We start from the raw sequence: 19,741 nt of genomic DNA, 5'->3' as shown, positions 1-19,741 counted from the left end.
GACTAAGTGGACACCGTGGCACTCCATTATTTTGAAATTCGCCATCATGCACATCAAAACTGCTGCTCTCATAGTCTTCAGAATTAGGACTGAGTGGACACCGTGACCCTCCATTCTTTTGAACTTGACCATCACGCTCTTCAAAACTGCTACTCTCATAGTCCTCAGAATTAGGACTAAGTGGACATCGTGACACTCCATTCTTTTGAACTTCACCATCATGCTCTTCATCACCGCTGCTTTCATAGTCCTTAGAATCGGGACTAAGTGGAAGAATTGACTTTCTATTCATAGTGGAAGAATTCCCGCTATATTCATCAATATGAATAGAGTTGTTACGCGATGAAGATGTTGATGGTGTATAAACCGAAACTTCACCATCAGAACAATCCATCCCTTTCAAATAGAAGATGTTGAATGATACAAATGGAGTCTCCTAAGAATATTATATAGCTTAAAGAATGAAATATTCCCTCCAAAAATTTTCGTGAAAATATTTCCCTCCAAAAATTTTCGCGAAAATATTTCCCTCCAAAAATTTTCGCGAAAATATTTCCCTCCAAAAGTTTGTTAGATTTATTTACCTTTATTATTTTATTCTACAATTCATTGAAAAACATAAACTAAATTTTTTTATGAAATCAATCACTGAAATTCAAATTGTAAACAACAACTTCTATATTAATTATTCTAATAGTTAAAGTATATAATATTTACTAAACAACTAATTTTTTTTTTTTTAATTTTTATAATATATTCTAAAACAAATTAATCCCACATTCAATCCATTGTAAAATAACTCTACAATATTCGCTCTATAATAATTTAAAACAAATTATAGTTAAAGTATATAATATTTACTAAACAACTAATTTTTTTTTTAAATTTTTATAATATATTCTAAAACAAATTAATCCCACATTCAATCCATTGTAAAATAACTCTACAATATTCGCTCTATAATAATTTAAAACAAATTATCCCACATTAATCGTACAGAAAAACATCTTCGTATTTTCACTTATATATTAAATTTCGTTATCACTATTACTTACCTCACATCCAGGTTTTCTGAAGTTCGTTGAAAGACGTGAATTTGTGGAGCAGCTATATTGCTATCAACAACATATTCAACGAAGAATTATCGCAATTGAAAGGTAAGTTCAATTTTTTTTTCTAAATTTTCATATTAAATTAATTTAACATCGAAGAAGATTTTTTTTTTTAAATTAATAATTTTTCCAAGCCCCTAACTCCCATTCCCCTCCAATCTCAACTCCTACCCCCCTTCCTTAACGCCAGCCCCATGGGCCCCACCCCCTAACTCCTTCCCCGTGCCCACTTACCCCCCCCCCCCCTTCTGCCCCTACCCCTACCCCCCACCTACCCTTACCGCCCCCACCCCTTCTGCCCCTAGCCCTACCCCCCCCTACCCTACCCTACCCTACCCCCCCCATCCCCCTACCCTACCCTACCATACCCCAACCCCCCCTACCCTACCCTACCCCACCCTACCTTACCCCTACCCCCCCTACCCTACCCTACCCCGTCCCCCCCCCACGCCCCCATCCCTCCCCCCATCCCCCCTGTCCCCACCCGGCCCACCCCCCATCCCACCCGCCCTCCCCGCCCACCCGGCCCACCCCATCCCCACCCGCCCTCCCGGCCCACCCCATCCCCACCCGCCCTCCCCGCCCACCCGGCCCACCTGCCCTCCCCGTACAGAAAAACATCTTCGTATTTTCACTTATATATTAAATTTCGTTATCACTATTACTTACCTCACATCCAGGTTTTCTGAAGTTCGTTGAAAGACGTGAATTTGTGGAGCAGCTATATCGCTATCAACAACATATTCAACGAAGAATTATCGCAATTGAAAGGTAAGTTCAATTTTTTTTTCAAAATTTTCATATTAAATTAATTTAACGTCGAAGAAGATTTTTTTTTAAATTAATAATTTTTCCAAGCCCCTAACTCTCATTCCCCTCCAATCTCAACTCCTCCCCCCCTTCCTTAACGCCGGCCCCATGGGCCCCACCCCCTAACTCCTTCCCCGTGCCCACTTACCCCCCCCCCCTTCTGCCCCTACCCCTACCCCCCACCTACCCTTACCCCCCCCCCCCTTCTGCCCCTAGCCCTACCCCCCCCCCCCCCACCCTACCCTACCCTACCCTACCCTACCCCAACCCCCCTACCCTACCCTACCCCACCCTACCTTACCCCTACCGCCCCTACCCTACCCTACCCCGTCCCCCCCCCCCACGCCCCCATCCCTCCCCCCATCCCCCCCGGCCCCACCCGCCCCCCCCCCCCCGCCCACCCGGCCCACCCGCCCCTCCCCGGCCCCCTCCGCCGCTCCTCCCCCTCCCCCTCCCCCGCCCCTCCCCGGCCCTCTCCACCTCCCCCTCCGCCCGCGCAGGGCCGCTCCACCCCGCCCAACCGGCGGCGGGTCGGTTCTAGGAATCGACTCGCCGCCGGTCGGGCGGGGTGGGGCGGCCCGGGGGTGGCCCTGCGCGGGCGGAGGGGGAGGCGGAGGGGTGGGCGGAGGGGGTCGGGGAGGGGCGGGGGAGGGGGAAGGGGAGGGGCGGGGGGGGGCGGGGGAGGGGGAGGCGGAGGGGGAGCGACGGCGGGGTGGGCCGGGTGGGCGGGGTAGGGGGGTAGGGCGGGTGGGCCGGGTGGGCCGGGTAGGGGGATGGGCCGGGTGGGCCGGGTGGGCGGGGTAAGGGGTGGGCCGGGTGGGCGGGGTAAGGGGGTAAGGCGGCGCCGGGTGGGCGAGGTGGGGCCGGGTGGGCGGGGTGGGGATGGGGTAGGATAGGGGGTGGGGGGATGGGGGGGGTAGGATAGGGGGTATGGTGGGGGCGTGGGGCGGTAGGGTGGGGGGGATGGGGGGTAGTAGGGTAGGGGGCGTGGGGGGATGGGGGGGTAGGGTAGGGTAGGGTAGGTGGGGGATGGGGGGGTAGGATAGGGGGCCGGGGGGGGGGGGGGAATAGGGGGGGTAGGGGGGGGGGGTAAGGGTAGGGCGCGGGTAGGGTGTATGGGGGGGGGGATAAGGGTTGGGGGTGCGGGGGGTGGGCTAAAGCGCAGGGATGTTGGGGGTGGGGGGGGGTGGTGTGGGGAGTGGTGGGCGCAGTGGGGAGGGGCGGCCGCGGGGAGGTGTTGGGGGGTGTAGGGGGTTTGGGGGCGGGGGATGGGGGTTTTGGGGGTGGGGGTGTGGGGGGACGGTAGGGGGTGGGGTGAGGGGCGGGGAGGGAGGAAGCTTAGGGGGTTGTGGGGGGCGCGTGGGTAGGGGCTAACCCATACTTGCCTAAATGTCTACTTAGCCTCATTATCCCTCACCTGACCTCCCGCTCGCCCATCGACCCGCTTGGCCGTTAGAGGTGGCTGGGAAATTCTGATTATACAAATAAAAAATTTATGGTATATTTTTGTTATTAATTTAAGTTAATATGTTTTTTTATTTACTAATTTATGTGTTTTTTTTTTAGGAAAATGGCATCAACGAAAATTTTTGTGAATCTTTCTGGACCAAAGAGTCTTAAAGGTGTATCTTCAAAAAACATTGGTGAACGAACTCCACCTGAGCTCATGCCTACAAATATTTCAAGTGCTTCAAGTGATAAGAAGCTAATCTCAGATTGGAAAAGTTCAAAAGAGGTGAAATTTCCATCAAGAGTCTGGTATGTGAAAGAAAGAGAGAGCACAACTGTGAATATATATCTATACATTGATATACCCCAAAATAATGAAAATTTGGAGGTGATAGGAAGAGTCATAGATATGTGTTCGGTACCAAACACTGAAGTTGTTTACGTACTTACAAAAGCTCCCAAGTCACATGAAATGATTAAATACCGACTATCATATTCATTATATGACACGAGAGAGGTATCTACAAAGTTGTGTAAACAAATCATAAATGAGATGACACAAAACATCGTAAGTATTGTTATTTGTATTTTTATTTTGCGTTTTGAAAGTGTCTCGCTATATTTTTTTAACTTTGTTTATATTAACATATGATATTTTGTTTGGCAGAATTTTGTTGAAAGCTGTTCAATTAGGTTGGGAGGCATTCATTTCATAGAGCATGATATCATGAAAGTTGTCAGCCATTTTTACTCAGTGTCAGAAGAAGATATGGAAAACATGGAAAATGCAGTAATTGATGATGCTACAAAACTACATCCAAAGAATCAGAAAAAAAGGCCTCTGGTGGATAAATCTAGCAAGGGTAAACAAGTTACTTTTGAGGACGATGAAGTTGAAATTGACAATGAAGCATATGTTGCCATTACTGAAGATGACATTGGAACTGAAGAAGGTCGTAAAAGACCAAAAGTAACAATGCCCAAGAATAGATCTCTTGAGAATGTTATGACGAAAAAAAGTAGAGTTGAAGATCTTGAAGTAGTCATTACCAGCAGTCAACAACCTAGTGAAACTTCAAAAGAAAGCAGAGAAATCATTACACCAGGAGTTGATTTAGATGATGGCATAATCAAAACAAAACAAAATGCCATTCGACAGAATTTGACAAAGAGAAACTTAATTGATGGTGGTCGTACATTTCAGTTAAATGTCAGACAAACCTATAAGGAAAGTGAAGGACAATGCCAATATCAAATCAGAAAGCCACATCATCTGCATGTTCAAAACTTGAAGACATTGATGAGGTACAATCCATATGCTCATGTGGTTAGTTATGTGCTTCTTGTTGATCCACTTCAAGTTCCTAACAAAGAAGCATTTGATAAGTCAAAATGTTTTGAATACAATTATTATGTGCTTGGGGGGAACCATTCTGTTGAAGCTCAAAGACAATTGATGGAGGAATATCCTAATAACCCACGTTTTGAAACAATGAAATGTATCATTTATGCTGGTTTAAATGAAACATAAGCAAAGTTAGTGGCATTGGATCATAATTCAGATAATGAATATAGGAAGTCTAGGACTTTGATCCAAAAGGTTAGATTTATTCATAGTGAATTCCTAGAAAAATGTGGTGGGGATAAGATCAATATTACTGCAGATTTCCGAAAGGAATGTTGTATGGAAATAGGCTATCAAATTGAAGAGAAAACCAATTCAAAAGGTGGAAAAGACAGCAGATATAGCGATTTATTCAGAGGTATTGATAACATTTTCCAATTGGCATTTAGAACTGGAGATATTTGGAATTTGATTGATGACATTTTTAGCATGTGGGAAGACATTGGCATTAAAAACCAGAGGGTCAAAAAGTCTAAGCCATTGATATGTAGCAACAATAAATCAGCTCCTGAACTGAAGCAACTTCCAGACGATATGACCATCACGCCTTGGAGGGCGATGCAAGGAGTGAAAGATGAAAAAATTATCTCGTGTGAGGTCAAGGGAATTATCATTGGAAGAAATGTCTGAAGAATTTCAAAAGTAAGTTTGCTGAATTATTTTTACTTGTTTCCAGGATTATAGTTATCTTTTAAATAAAACATGTTGTTATTGGTAGTATTTGTTATACATATCATTATATTAAATTTTTCTTACTTTATCTATGCAGTCACAAAGTTTACATGAAAATTCAGGAACAAATGGTTAAACTGTTGAATGAAGATAGTTGGGATGATGTTGTACGCAACTATCCAGATTCAAGTTCTACATCAACATTAAAAGCTTTTTATCTTGCATTTAAAAAGGTAACTTGATTTATACATTCAGTTTTAATCATCTGTGTACTATTTTTAATTTAAAACTTACACATACATTTGTTTGTTTGGTAAAAGATGAAGAAAGAAGATAATGGAGCACCAGACAGTTTCAAGACTTTTATTGAAAAAATAAAGATTGAAAGACTGAGAAAGCAACGTATTAAGAATGTTGTACTTGATCCAACTCTTAATCATTTCATTTGGAATGGGCTAGACACTATTCAATATCAAGTAATACAAGGCGACTGTGAAGACATTTCTAAACTCGTACCAAAAAGGGATTATGCCCTGGTTATTGCAGATATTCCCCATAGTTTCAATATTCCAAACATTTACTATGATAGTGACCCTTATACTTATCAAGCTTTTAATAAAGTGGTGGCGGGATTTATGGAAGTGACGTCATCACCATTATGGAGATTTGTGATATTTCATTCAGACACACAATTGGCAATGGTATTGTCAAGCTTCAAGGGGAAAACAAATTCAAGGATGCAGCTTACATGGTAAGATGTTTAAAGGTATATTTGATTAATGTTGAAAAATTCATTTATGTACAAGTTAATTGAACTTTTACTATTTTATGTTACAGGAAAAAGTCAAATCTTCTTAACAATGAAGATCAACAATTTATAAATGACTGTGAGTTCATTCATATTGATAGTTGGGCAAAAGATGATAGCCATATGTCTATGATTTTTAATCGGGTGGAGAGAAAGAGTCATAGCCAAATACTGACTTATGATTCTGTTGTGAGAAAACTAACATATGAAGACAAAGAAACGAAAGGAGAGATAGTTAACATTTATCAGAAACCACAATTATTGATTAACTATCTTATAGACATATGTTCAAATGAAGGAGATTGGGTTCTGGATTTATTTTCTGGCTCAGGTAGGTTTTGCCACATGGAATTGAATTTCAATATGTTTTTTTTTTTAATTAATATGTCATTGTACTAATTTACTTCATTATTTTTTTGTGCTTGATAATTAGGTGCAACACTAGCATGCTGCCTTCAAAAAGGAAGAAATTGCATTGCAATTGAGAAAGATCCATTACAATGCAATTTCATTCAGCAAAGAATTAATGCTCTTCAATTTCTTCTAGATAAAATGCAAGAAATTGGGTTGAGGAAAGGGGACTTTAATGAATCACGTGTGGCAAAAAAGGCAAAGGAACCCCAACCACCATTACATGGAATGTTTGGAAAGACATATATTGGGAGATTTGCAGACATCAAAGACCCATTAGAAGAGGAAATTGCGCAAAAGGAAGCAGAAAATATTGTGGAAGATGACAATGATGAAACTCTAGAGGACGAAGAGTTTGGATTACATGACATTGTTGATTAAATTTAAGTTATACCTGGAAATCAAGCTTTGCAATGTTTTGACTCTGACATTTCATGAAAAGAATAATCAATGAATTAAAGTTGTTATGTGTTCAATATTTGTAATTTGTGATTTTCGCATTGATTTTTAAGTTAATTATTATTTTTTGAAAAAAATGTTGTTATTATTTTTTTGACATGAAATTCATAAAAAAAACTATTATTTGACCATTTTTAGTTAATATTTTTGTATAAAAATTGTGATTTGGACATGTTAATTCTAGCAAAAAACTATCAAAACGTTTATTTTTTTGTTATATTTATGTTAAAAATGGTTATTTTTATGTCCATTGTTAAAAAATGTTGTTTTTTAGAAACAATTATTTCATGTGGATTGAAAAATTAATTAAGGATGTATAAATATGTAGATTATCTAAAATTCAAACTATCGACTTTCTAATTTAAAAACGCAAAACAATAAAACCCCCCCTAAAAAAAAAAAAAATTAAGATAGAGAACAAGAAAATATGAATAAAATGACGACTTCAAAAACTATCAAATTTAGAAAATAATTTTTTACATTTCACACACTAGAAAATTAAAAGTCAAAAAATAGGTCTTTTAAAAAAAGGGTGTGATGCAGAATACTCACTTTTTAAAATCAGCATGAAAATCACTACCATTCTAAAACTTGATTTCATCCTTGAACATGAAAAAAAATTAAAGTTCCAAAAACCATGTTCTAAAAAAAACATGTGTATTCTGCATCACCACTTTTGAAAATCCGGTCATTTTTTTGCTATCTCTACGAAACGGGTAACAGTATCAGTTCCGGTTTCAAAGTTTACATTGTTGGTAGTACATGGCACTATATTAGATGTAGGCACATTTTTTAGCATCATGTCTTCTACTACTTGGCAAGCTTTGGGCTCTCCACAGCTTGTGCCTGTCACTCAGAATCTGTTGGCTTTCAACAAAGGAACTAGTCAACCCTTGGGGCTCCTTCTGAAGTTCCCTATTACTTTGGAAGGGATGACCATCTATATAGACATGATGGTATTCCAAGGTCCATTAGATTTCAATCTTCTCCTTGGACACAACTATGTTTATGTCATGGGAGCTCTTGTTTCTTCACTTTTTCGTGTGGTTTGTTTTCCTCACGAAGGGAGAATTGTGACTATTGATCAACTGTCCTTCATTGGTCACCAGGCGCCTCCATTGCAACCATCATCCCCTATTGGCTCTTATTTTCAAGTAGTACCCTTGCCACCACAGGTCAATTATATGGCTACCCATTCCATCTCCACATCTGATGATGATCAGACAGATGGTATAGTACATTATGTACTGGGGGCATTGGAACTTGATCTATCATTTGCACCAATTGACATGTATTCCTTCCAAAGCGTGGTTCTTCTGTCTAGTGAAGACCTCTTGGGAGCCATGTTCTCGTATGGTTCATGAACAAATGTGATGAGGATAGTTTCTAGTCTTGTGTCAACCTCGTTGAAAAACGAAACAAGGGTCGTGAGCATAGTTCTCTGTCTTGTGTCAAGCTCGTTAAAAAATGAAACAAGGGTCCAAGGATAGTTCTTTTACCATGTCAACCTCGTTAAAAAATTAAGCACCTCCCATTTCCAAATCGAGTCTTTGATTAAGATCTCGTAAAATCTCAATCGATTCTTTCCTAGATCTCGAAAGTGAACCTTCATTCCATCCACCTAGTTGACTGAAATGAAGCTTGGGGGGCATGTACCTCAATTGAGTCATTATGTTGGGGGCATGCAAACTTATAGAAAGCATACTTTTTCGTTTCAATCTTGTGTGAACATGAAATTGAATCTAAGCAGAGTTCACCACCATCTCTTTGGCCTATAATATGTTTTCACTTGGTTGTTTTTCCTTTCCTGAGGGACCACAGCGATGAGCGGTTTTATTAGCCAGCCTCTTGAAAATTACATGTTTTGAGCAATTCCACCATTGTTGGAACCAGTTTCTACCCTTTATACCACTCGTTCCTCCAAGACAAGTCACTTTTAAGCTCTTTTCTGACTCATAAAAAATGAAAAGATCGCCATGTATTTTTCCCTTTTTGACTCATAAAAGAGAATAAAAATGGGGGGTCCGCTTTCAAGCTCTTTTCCGACCCTTTAAAAGCGAAAATATGGCCGAGCCCTTGTCATTTCGAACTCGTTAATGGATGTGAAACATCGTGCACCCAGTATAAGTTTACCCCTTTTTCGGGTTGGGAGGCACTATTTACGAAAAAGGTACTCCTTGACTAAAATGGTCAAGCAGTTCTCTCAAGTATCATTTTCTACCTTTTCAGGCTTGAGAGACACAAATGTACGAAAAGGGACCATGTGGAATTTTCTTTTACGTGTCTTTTTCAAACTCTCTAAACATGAAAAAGATACCGAGTTACACCTTTGTCAGACTCATTAAACTATTAAACGACATCAGATCTGTCACCATGACGAACATGAGCTTCTCCTCCCTAGGGCTCGTTAAACTTACTAGGTCGGATTTGTCCGAAGGATGAACTTACAATGTGAGCATATGTTATCCCCTTCAAGATTGCGATTAAAAATAATTGGGGTACCTGCTAGAAATGGTGGGGTAAATTTGGAAATCTATCAGTTTTGTCGACAGCTCACTCTTGAACATGACACTTTCTGCTTCGTGTCAGGTTGGGATATCCTCCTTTGTATCGTTGACTTTCCTGGGTTGGGCCATTCATTTTTTCCTTCCATTTGATCTCTGCCACGTCATCATGACCACCAATCCTATGGATCCAAAAGCTGCCAAACTTCCAGTTGTGTCATCGATATGTTCAAGGGTTGTCCTTCTGCAGTTACACTTACTTCTAATTCTTTGTATCACCCAAAATCATTTTGCATCCTTTCATCTCGTGTCGATGATGTGGGAAACATTATAATCCTCCTTCAACACAGTCATTTCCCATCAACTTCAGATCATTATCGAGGAAGTTGACCGAGAGACTTCCTTCCAGTACCTTAGAGCTTGCATGCCCTAATGGCAAGTTCTTCACACTTGACGACAAGTTCACATCATTGGCTTTCGATCGAGTGATTTCACGGGTGTTCGACTTTAGTTCCTCTATTCACATTCCATGGATTTTGCTGATAGTACCTTGAGGACCATTGTCATTATTGGTGGTTTCTCTCACGCTTGTTAACAATTTACATCATTAACTGGTAATCAAGCAACTTTATAGCATGTTCAATGCCAACACATCTATTCACACGCTAGAATTTGTACTTTGATCGGGTCATGTTGGAGCGCAAGACCCTGGGCTCAGATCACAAAAGTCCAGGTTGCGAAGTGATGTGACATGATTATGTTGATATGCATGTCTCTTTCAGATGGATGGTTGTGACCATACCATGAGTTGTCATATGTGATCCTTCTCATTATTGGATGGCTGCAACCATACCTTAGTTTCATTATGATCCTCTTAGACGGATGGCTACACCCATATCTAGATCCATTTACATGATCATTCTATGGATGGTTGCATCCATGCCATGATTCATTTATCATTTGATAGAGTTCTTAGTTATGTATATGTATATGTACTTGCTTGCAGGTTTTCCAATGGCAGTCTACGGTTCCTCGCACTGATTCATAAATCATTTCATTCGTCACTCTAGTTCGGCCTTCACGCTTTAGGGGGCATCTGTTACACAACATTTTTTCACTTTCCCTATACTCCTTGTTCCTTGATCCTGGAGGACCTCTACAGTGAACCCCACTTACTTTGCCTTCATGAAGAAACTCCCATTATGTCCCTCTTCATGAGCAGATCAGTTCCCTTTTGCACCTTTTCCCTTGAAACTTCTGTTTTGCCCAGTTTACAAGACCGACACTAATGACCTTTGTCTTCCCCGCACCAATGTGTAGAGATTAGCACTATCCCTAGTGCCGACCGGAGCGACTGAGCTATGTTCCAGTCACGTCGGTCATGTTATGGAAAGTTTTTTAAATTAAGAGCTGAAGCTTCTAGCTCTAGAAGCTTCGTAATGGAAGTCTGGTAAATGGTTTGGCTGGATGGGGTTGAGGATGTCGATTTGGGCTCCTTTCCCCTATAATGATGGAACTACCTCAAGAGATAAGACCTTCTCCCATGAGAAGAGGAACCATCTCCCATCCATTCATGCTATATAATCCTCCATTTTTCTCAAGAACAAGCTAGTGTTAGTGTTGAAGTGTTAATGTTGGTGTGTTAGTGCTATTTTGGTTTGGAGTAAATAGCAAGCTATTCTAAGTTGTAGCTATCTAGTTGTGTGAGGGAGAAGTGTGATTTGGTTTGGAGTGAAGCCTAAAGGGGAGAGCCTTAAAACTATTGTTGATTGAGGCCATCATGGAATGCTAGCAGAAGTGTATGGGAACATGGTCTTGTCAGAGGAGAACCACAACGTCAAGACAATGGTTGTGATCTCTCTTTGATATCAATATATATGAAATTATCAATTGATTTCCTACATGTTTTTTTTTCATCTTACATATTCATGGCTTAATGTTTCTTGACTTGTTAAGTAGGTTGAAGTACAATTTTTCTATTATCACGGTTCTTGTTTGCTATTGTTTACTTGTTTCAGGTGCTTGAAGAAGGAAGCGAGAGATGGCTAGAGCGAGCAAGCAAGGACATCATCAAACGAGATAATCGTACTAAGAGGTAGGCCCTCTTAATTTGTTCTAACCTAAAGAAGTCTTCCATAGAATGTATCTATTGTGGCTAGACCCATTATCAGGCTAGAGGAATTTGTTCGTGTCCGCACTTATAATTTTACTTCACCACATGCAGTCAGCTACATTGTCATAGAATTGACAAGGAAAGTTTGCTTCTACCTCATTTTCATAAATAGTCCACCGACCAATATCTTCTTGGTTAAGGCAGCCACAAATATTATTCAACTCCTTAACTTTAGATTTTTCAAGAAAAACTTGTTGCTGATCTTTTACTACCCATTTTTCAACGGGCCAACCCTCTTGGAAATCTACAATAGATTCTTCATTGTCTAAACTATAATAGCTGTATATTGGAGAATTTGTTGAGAATTCCTAGAAGGAATATTTTTTCAACAAGAAGTAACGGAGTCTTTGTGGTCCTTCAACTTTGGGCTCTTCTTGGAAAACTTGTTGTTGGGAGCTTTCTCCCCACTTTCTGGTAAACAATTCCTTCTGAACTTCCACGACCATCTCATCCTCCTTTGAATAATATGAATCATAAACCAGAGGAGGTTCTTGATCTTTTTCTCTAAGTGAAGGGTGTGCATTGTAAATTGGAGCCTCTTTGTTAACCTCCTGGTAGGCCTCCTCTTCTTGTGCAGCCTCCCATGGCTGGGATTGTGGTGGCTCTACATCACTTGATTCTCCATCAAGGTCATATACATCATAAGAAGGAGAACCATCAGACTCGACTGAATAAGATCTATGAGAGTTTATTCACAGCTCGATGATGTTTCCTTCTTTGCTTTCTTGACCACTGGGCAGTGCTTCATGATGTGAGTGTATATCTTCTTGGAATGGAGTCTCACAAACATCTTCAACAAGATCATTACCCTTAGGGATATTTTCGACATTAAAATGTGTGCAACAATCTTCAAATAGAGAATTCGTTGGATATGATCTTTTGCAATAAAGATGGAATGCTTTATGAAAACATTTTAGGGAGGATATGCAGCCACGAGGTATTGTTCTATACCAAAATCTAAAATCTTCTTCTAAAGAGTACATGAACAATTTCATTTGCGCATCTTCAAAAATAATACCCTGCTACTCCATGCATTCATGAAAATCCTTAAGGTGCTGGTCCGACCTTCTATCTGTGTTTCCACTGAATCTAGGCAAATAGGTATTCCATTCATGAAATGAAGGGACATGATTGGGATAACCAGTAATAGAAGAAAAATTCAGTGGGGAAAATTGGTTGGCCAAGAATGCAGGAATGGAAATTTTGAAAACCCCCTAAGTGAGTGATCTCAATTTTAAAGGTAGGGAAATCTTTCGACTGTTTTAGCATCAGAGTAAGTATGCACCTGTTTGAAAGCCAGGGCGATCAAATAGAGATATGGACTGTGGATTCACTAGTATGTTTACCATAAAATTGAAACAGTAGAGTCCCTAAGGTGAGAGATCTTCAACCCACACTTCCCTTGCTCACCTAACAAAGGGAATGTAAAAAAATTTCATACCCATGGAAAAATATTCTAATTCATTCCCCAGCAATGGCACCAGAAACATGTTGAAGCTTTCTATGTCTCCCGAAGAACTTGTGCTCTAGGTGCCAGAAAAAGTGACAACAGAAATCATAATGGGGCTGATAGCAACAAAGGAAGATGATACCAACAGATAATCCACTCACAAGCTCCCTTCAGGGCCAAACGAACCGTAGAGCCAGTGAGAGATACATCCCCTACATTTAGAGTTAGTGGTTGAAACCAGACTATGAATGCACAATAACCTTGTTTCCTTTCTCCACACCATGGCATGAGCACCTAGATTGAAACAGAGCCATGAGCCATGATGGCGGCATGAAAAGAGTCAAAAACCTCTATAGCCATAGCCTCCATAGCGCCTCCAAATCAGTTTCAAATAGTTATTGATACTTAGTCCAACATTAAGGGTTCATAATAATTCTTAACATTTTTTTTACTTGTTCTCACTAATATTTCATCTAATCAATAAAAATAACATTAAAATTTATTAAAAAATTAAATATCCTTTTATAATTTACTAAATAAATGTGAAATTATATTAAATTAAAAAATTAATAAAAATACTTATTTAAAAAATAATTTTAAAACATTTTAGTTAATTTTTATAAATAATATTAAATAAAAATTAAATATCAGATTAATAAATGATATAAAGTTTTAAAAGTTTTTACTTATTTTGAATTTAAAATTATTATATCGAATATTAAATATAAAAGTATTTTGAAAAATAGCATAAAAATTTAAAAAAAATATAAAGTATTTTGAAAAATAGAATAAAAATTTAAAAAAAATAATACAATTTTTATTAGGAGATCCTTTTACAGGAATAAATTTATTACAATTATAAATTATAAAATATTAAATTATTATCTAATTTTTTTCGGTAATTGATTAACTTAGAAGAAGGTGAAGAAGGTAATTATTATTAATAATTAATAAGTATTTATAAATATGATGACTTTATCATTATTATAATAAAAAATATATTGTATAATTGAGTGATGTTATGATTGATTTTCTATAAAGAGAGGCTTTGTTTTAATTTTTAATAGAGAATATGCCCCCAAAAAAAAAGATTTAAATCAAAAATGTTATTTTGGATGGGTCTTAGAGATTTTGTGAATTTAAAAATTTAAAAGTCAATTCTTTTTAATAAAACTTACATTATAATGAAAATACTATCATGTATAATATTTTTATCTAATATTATTAGATTATGAAAGAAATCATTTAGGTACATGATTAGATTCTATAAAATAAAATAAAAAGTTAATTTTTCCTAATAAAATTAGATTAATAAACAAAAATTAATAAACAAAAATTAATTTCTTAAAATTAAAATGTAAAGAAAAAATTCATTACTGCAAATTTATATTATTATTTTAATTTTGGTTTTTTAAAATTTCATATTTGGTTAACCAAATATGATTTTATTAAGACCAATTTGGAACATGGCCACATGATTTTTGAATAGCCATTACAGAGATAATAATTCAAATAGAAAAAAACTATACTTCGTTGAATCTGCATTATGTCCCTCAAGCTCCTCACTAATGGTGCGAGGGTCATGGAAAAAAGAACACCATACACCATATAACATAGGCTTTTGGCTGCAAAACTTTTTTAGCGACAAAGGTTTCAGTATGCCAACGTCCGCCTATGTAAACAGAGACAGAAAGATGGACTCGAGCTTACAGGTAACCAAATTTTGAGAATCTACAGTCGGGATAAGGGCTGCCATCAAACATAGCTTAAAAGATTTGCACCAGTTGTTATGGGTTCTTGCATCTACTGGCATAAGATTGTCTCCATGCTACTGAATTGGTATCCAGGATCCATTTCAATGGACGTGACCTACCATCAGAGAAAACATTTGTAGCCACAAATGACCCCATTATTCTCTAGCTGACCATTTGATCTTATTCAAGCCCCATCACTTTGGCTTCCATTTGTTTGCCCCACCTTGAGGTCGAACAAGCGTAGTCCATGTGTTCATAAGTACCACTACTAACAAGGAAATAATGAGAAAACATGTCTCTCGAGGGTAAGAAGTTACGGATACTAAAGGATGAGGAAGAGGAGTGGTGTGTGAAGAGTATAGTACAATGGGTTGCAGAGGGAGATAGGAATACTCGATTTTTTCACCAAAGGGCATCTTCCAGGCGGTAACAAAATGTAATCTGGAAAATTGAGTATGAGGGGGAACTCCCCACGTTACACAAGAGGTCATAGAAAGGGAGACTATATCCTTTTTTGGCTCACTATACAAAGCCAAGGTGGGTAATTTCACATATGTGCAGATGGATATTATTAATCTCTTTCCACAATTTATTGATGGGAGGAGAGAGATCTGCTAGAGGCTTCGGTGACTAGTGACGAGATATTGGGTGTCCTTAGGGTGATGGCAAAGGAAAAGAGCATGGGCTGGATGGGTGGTCCACGGAACTTTTCCTACACTTTTAGGACATCATGATGGGTGACTTGACATTGATGGTTGATGAGTTGAGACTGATAGGAATGATATCGGGATCGATCAATTCCACTTTCATCACCCTCATATCTAAGGTATCCAAAATGAGGACTTTTGTTGATTATTGCCCCATTTCTCTATGTAATTTGGTATATAAAATCATATCTAAGGTCATTTCCAATAGGATCAAGCTGGTTTTATCCAAGCATATCTTGCTTGAGAAATTTGGATTTTTGGAAAACGTATTGATAGATGATGCAATGGCTATTACACAAGTGTGCCCACTCGATCATGACCAGGAAGCGGGTTGATTGCTTACTGAAGATAGACTTGGTCAAAGCTTATGATTGTGTGGACTGGGAGTTTCTCAGATTGATTTTACATAAAATGGGCTTCGGGCTGAGGTTAATTAGATGGATTATGGCATGTATCACAACAACTCATATGTCAGTGATCATTAATAGATATCCATCCACTTTTTTTAGGGCGTCTAGGGGGCTGAGACAGGGATGCGCTTTGTCCCCATTGATTTTTTTTATTATGATCGATGGACTCAGTAGGATGATTGGAGTGGTTAGGTCGAGGGGGCCTATTGTTGGATACAAGATAACGAGGTAGGTGACCCTGACCCACTTGATGTTTGTGGATGATATATTACTGATGGGTAAGGGGACTACTGTGGAATGGAAGACTTTCTCCCATGTTATGGGTAAATTTTGGGAGGCCTCTGGCTTGGTCATGCATCCGGGGAATTTGCACTATTTGTTGTTTAGGAGGGATTAATCGTAGTTAAGGACATTGCTGATATTTTTGGGGTGCCCATATATGCATTGAGTGGTGGATTTAGGTACTTAGGATTTTTTATAAAGCCTAATAGGTACTCAGCTAGTGACTGGATTTGATTGGTATTGAAATTCGAAAAGAGGCTGACATCATGGTCTAATAGATGGTTTACTATGGGCGGTCAATTAGTACAGGTGAAGGTGTTTCTTCAAGGTTTGGCACCATATTGGATGCACACCATTTGTCTCCCAGCTGAGGTTATTCGTAGGTTGAAATCAATAATGGCAGATTTCCTCTGGGGTGAGTTTGGGGATAAGAAGAAGTTTCATCTGGTGAAATTTGGGGATCTATCTAGGTAGGTTTCGATTGGGGGGGGGGGGGGGGGGGGGGGGGGGGGTTGGGTGTGCGCGTGGGTCATTTTAGATTTGTAAATTTTCAATAAGGCGTTGTTGATCAAAAACCTTTGGAGGGTCATCTCTGCATATGGTATTTGGAACTGTATTATTAAGAGAAAATACCTTAAGAAACTTTCCTTGATCTCTTGGATCAGAGCTGGTGCTTCAGTGGATAGGAGGGCTTCATTGTGTTGGAGAAGCCTGAAAAAAGTATCCATGTCGATGGTAAGCAACTTAAGGTGGACTGTGGACAGGGGTGAGTTAGTGGAGGTCAGACTAGATGCTATCATGGGTATGCCTAAGTATTATTAGCTTTCAATGCCCTTGATAAACTCTTTATGTAGCCAAGATATTTGGTATATCAAGGATGTCATGGTGGATGGGTCTTTGGGCCTGCGTACACATTGGAAGGGGGCAAAGACCATTGGATTAGTTGGGGACCTTGTTGTTGAGTGGGATGGATATATTTGCAGCCTTCAAGCAACGTACATATGTTGTAACATGGAGGTGGACCAGTTGACTTGGAATGGCCCTATGGTCAAAGGTCGACCCATTGTTAAAGACATATATGCCTACTTAAGGCAGGGACCGGCGGGTAACCCTCATGCTACATGGTTTTAGGCGGTGTGGAAGCTTTCGATCCAACAATAACCCCATCACACAACAAAGCCACTCCAGTGCCTTCAAGTATCATGTCACTCATAAAATCACCATTCCTCCTTCTAAAGACAAAAGGTCCCTCACCTCCATGGGCTCCAATTGCTACTATGTTTTTCCCTCAAAATTCCTCCTGTGTGTCTCCAGTGATTTTAAACCCAACTAATATTTGAGTACCAGAATCCTAAAATTCCTCTTTGAATACCTCATCCAATACAACTTTGCTCACAAAATTTCCTGTAGATAGCTTTCTATAGAGTTCCAAAGGACCGGACCCCAACCTTAACCCCAACCTCCTTGAACTGCCATTCAATAAGGGGTTATGTAAATCAGGCAGCATTCTTTTGAATCTGGGTTGTACATCGCCATTTCCAATAACATGCAACTCGGGCAGCTGAACATATCCGCGTGAATTCAATTTTGATTCTCGTTGAAGCACAATGACAGAATTTAGCTGCTCTAATTGCATGTTACTGGCCATGGTGGTTAAAGCACAAAGAAGGAATTCAGCCCATGAGTAGAACTACATAGTGACATCATGGAATTAACACCTAAGAAAGATACCATAACCAAAATTCTGGTAAAAGTTGAGTACTCAGAAAGTTCATGAACTTAGTGGCACAAAATGAGCAGGATATAGGATTCACACAGGATAAAGGTGTCTATTTCCTCTTATAGAACATTAATTAGATTGGAGATGGGGATTGTTTACCAAGGGCATGTTGGAAATATTAATCCAAACCACCGCGTTAAACACCCTAATAGCATCCATACTTCTCAAAGGTATTTTTTTGCAGGTTGTGTCTTTGTTTGAAGATAGAAGGAGTAAAGCCAGAATAGAAGTACCGTGCAGACCATTCCGCAACACATCGCAGATGTTAAGGCATTTAATGAAGTTTGAAAAATATGGGCAATCATTTACTGTGTGACTATTGCCCACACTTCACAAACACTTGTGTGATTACTGTCCACACTCAACAACAACTGCGTATTAATTATTTTGCTCTGTCATGTCTTAATGTCAAATTGTATGTTGAGATAAATATGAATGTAAAAGTAATTTTTTATGAGAGAGAGTCTGTGAGATAGGGAGGAGAAAATTTTGGAGCAAATATTGGTGGGCACATGAAAACAATAGTTATTTTGTTTTACTGTGTGTTACTCCGAAACCCCTGGTGAAGAGTAGATCACTGTAAACGTTTATTTTTACTTGGTGAATGAGCCGTACTCTCATATGAATGTATTTTCATGAATTAGAATTTAATCCTAAGTTTTATTGTGTTGCTCCAAGCTTACTCTGTTTTACTCTGTTTTGCCGTGAGTGAATTCTGTGTTTTATTAAGCCTTTGTATAGCTGCACGAAATCCTTGTATAGCTGTGTGAAAATCCTTGACGCAGTTGAACTCTTCGCGAAACTCCTTTACTCTGCTTCTCCCCTCTACATCTCCACGTAAATCCCTTTTTCCCATATGGTATCAGAGTAGGTTAAACTCTATTAGTGTAAAAACAAGTGTTTTTACTAGCAGTTAAAATTGTTTTGAGGGCAGATTGTTTTTAGCATATTTACCAACAGGTAGAAAGTTTTTTTTCTTACACTCAGAAATGGAAACATCAAGAAAAAACTTGACTAATCCTCAAATACCTCAGTTTAATGGAAAAAATTATGATTATTGGGCTATTACAATGAAGGCCATGTTTTCTTCTCAAGACATTTGGGATTTGGTGGAGAATGGTTTTCAAGAACCAGCAGATGCAGCAACATACAATGTCCTGTCTCAAGCAGAAAGAGATTTGTTAAGAGACAACAGGAAGAAGGATGCAAAAGCCCTCTTCTACATTTTTCAAGAAGTTCATGAAAGTGTTTTCCTAAGGGTTGTAGCAGCAATGAAGTCTAAGCAAGCATGGGACACCCTCCAGACAACCTACCAAGGCATGGCAAAAGTCAAGACAACAAAGCTGCAAATGTTGAGAAGAGACTTTGAAACACTTTGTATGAAAGAGTCTGAGAATGTAGACTCGTTTTTTTCACATGTAATTGGGTTGGTTACTCAAATCAGGTCTCATGGTGAGACACTTGAGGAAAGAAGAATAGTTGAGAAAGTTTTGAGAATTTTTCCAGCAAGGTTTGATGCCATTGTTGTGGCCATAGAAGAGACAAAGGATCTCTC

The sequence above is a fragment of the Pinus tabuliformis genome, chromosome J, assembly GCF_031772625.1.
Source record: "Pinus tabuliformis cultivar Carrire ecotype Pingquan chromosome J, CPIR1, whole genome shotgun sequence".
Classification (NCBI taxonomy): Eukaryota; Viridiplantae; Streptophyta; class Pinopsida; order Pinales; family Pinaceae; genus Pinus; species Pinus tabuliformis.
Note: the sequence above shows the minus strand (reverse complement) of the source record.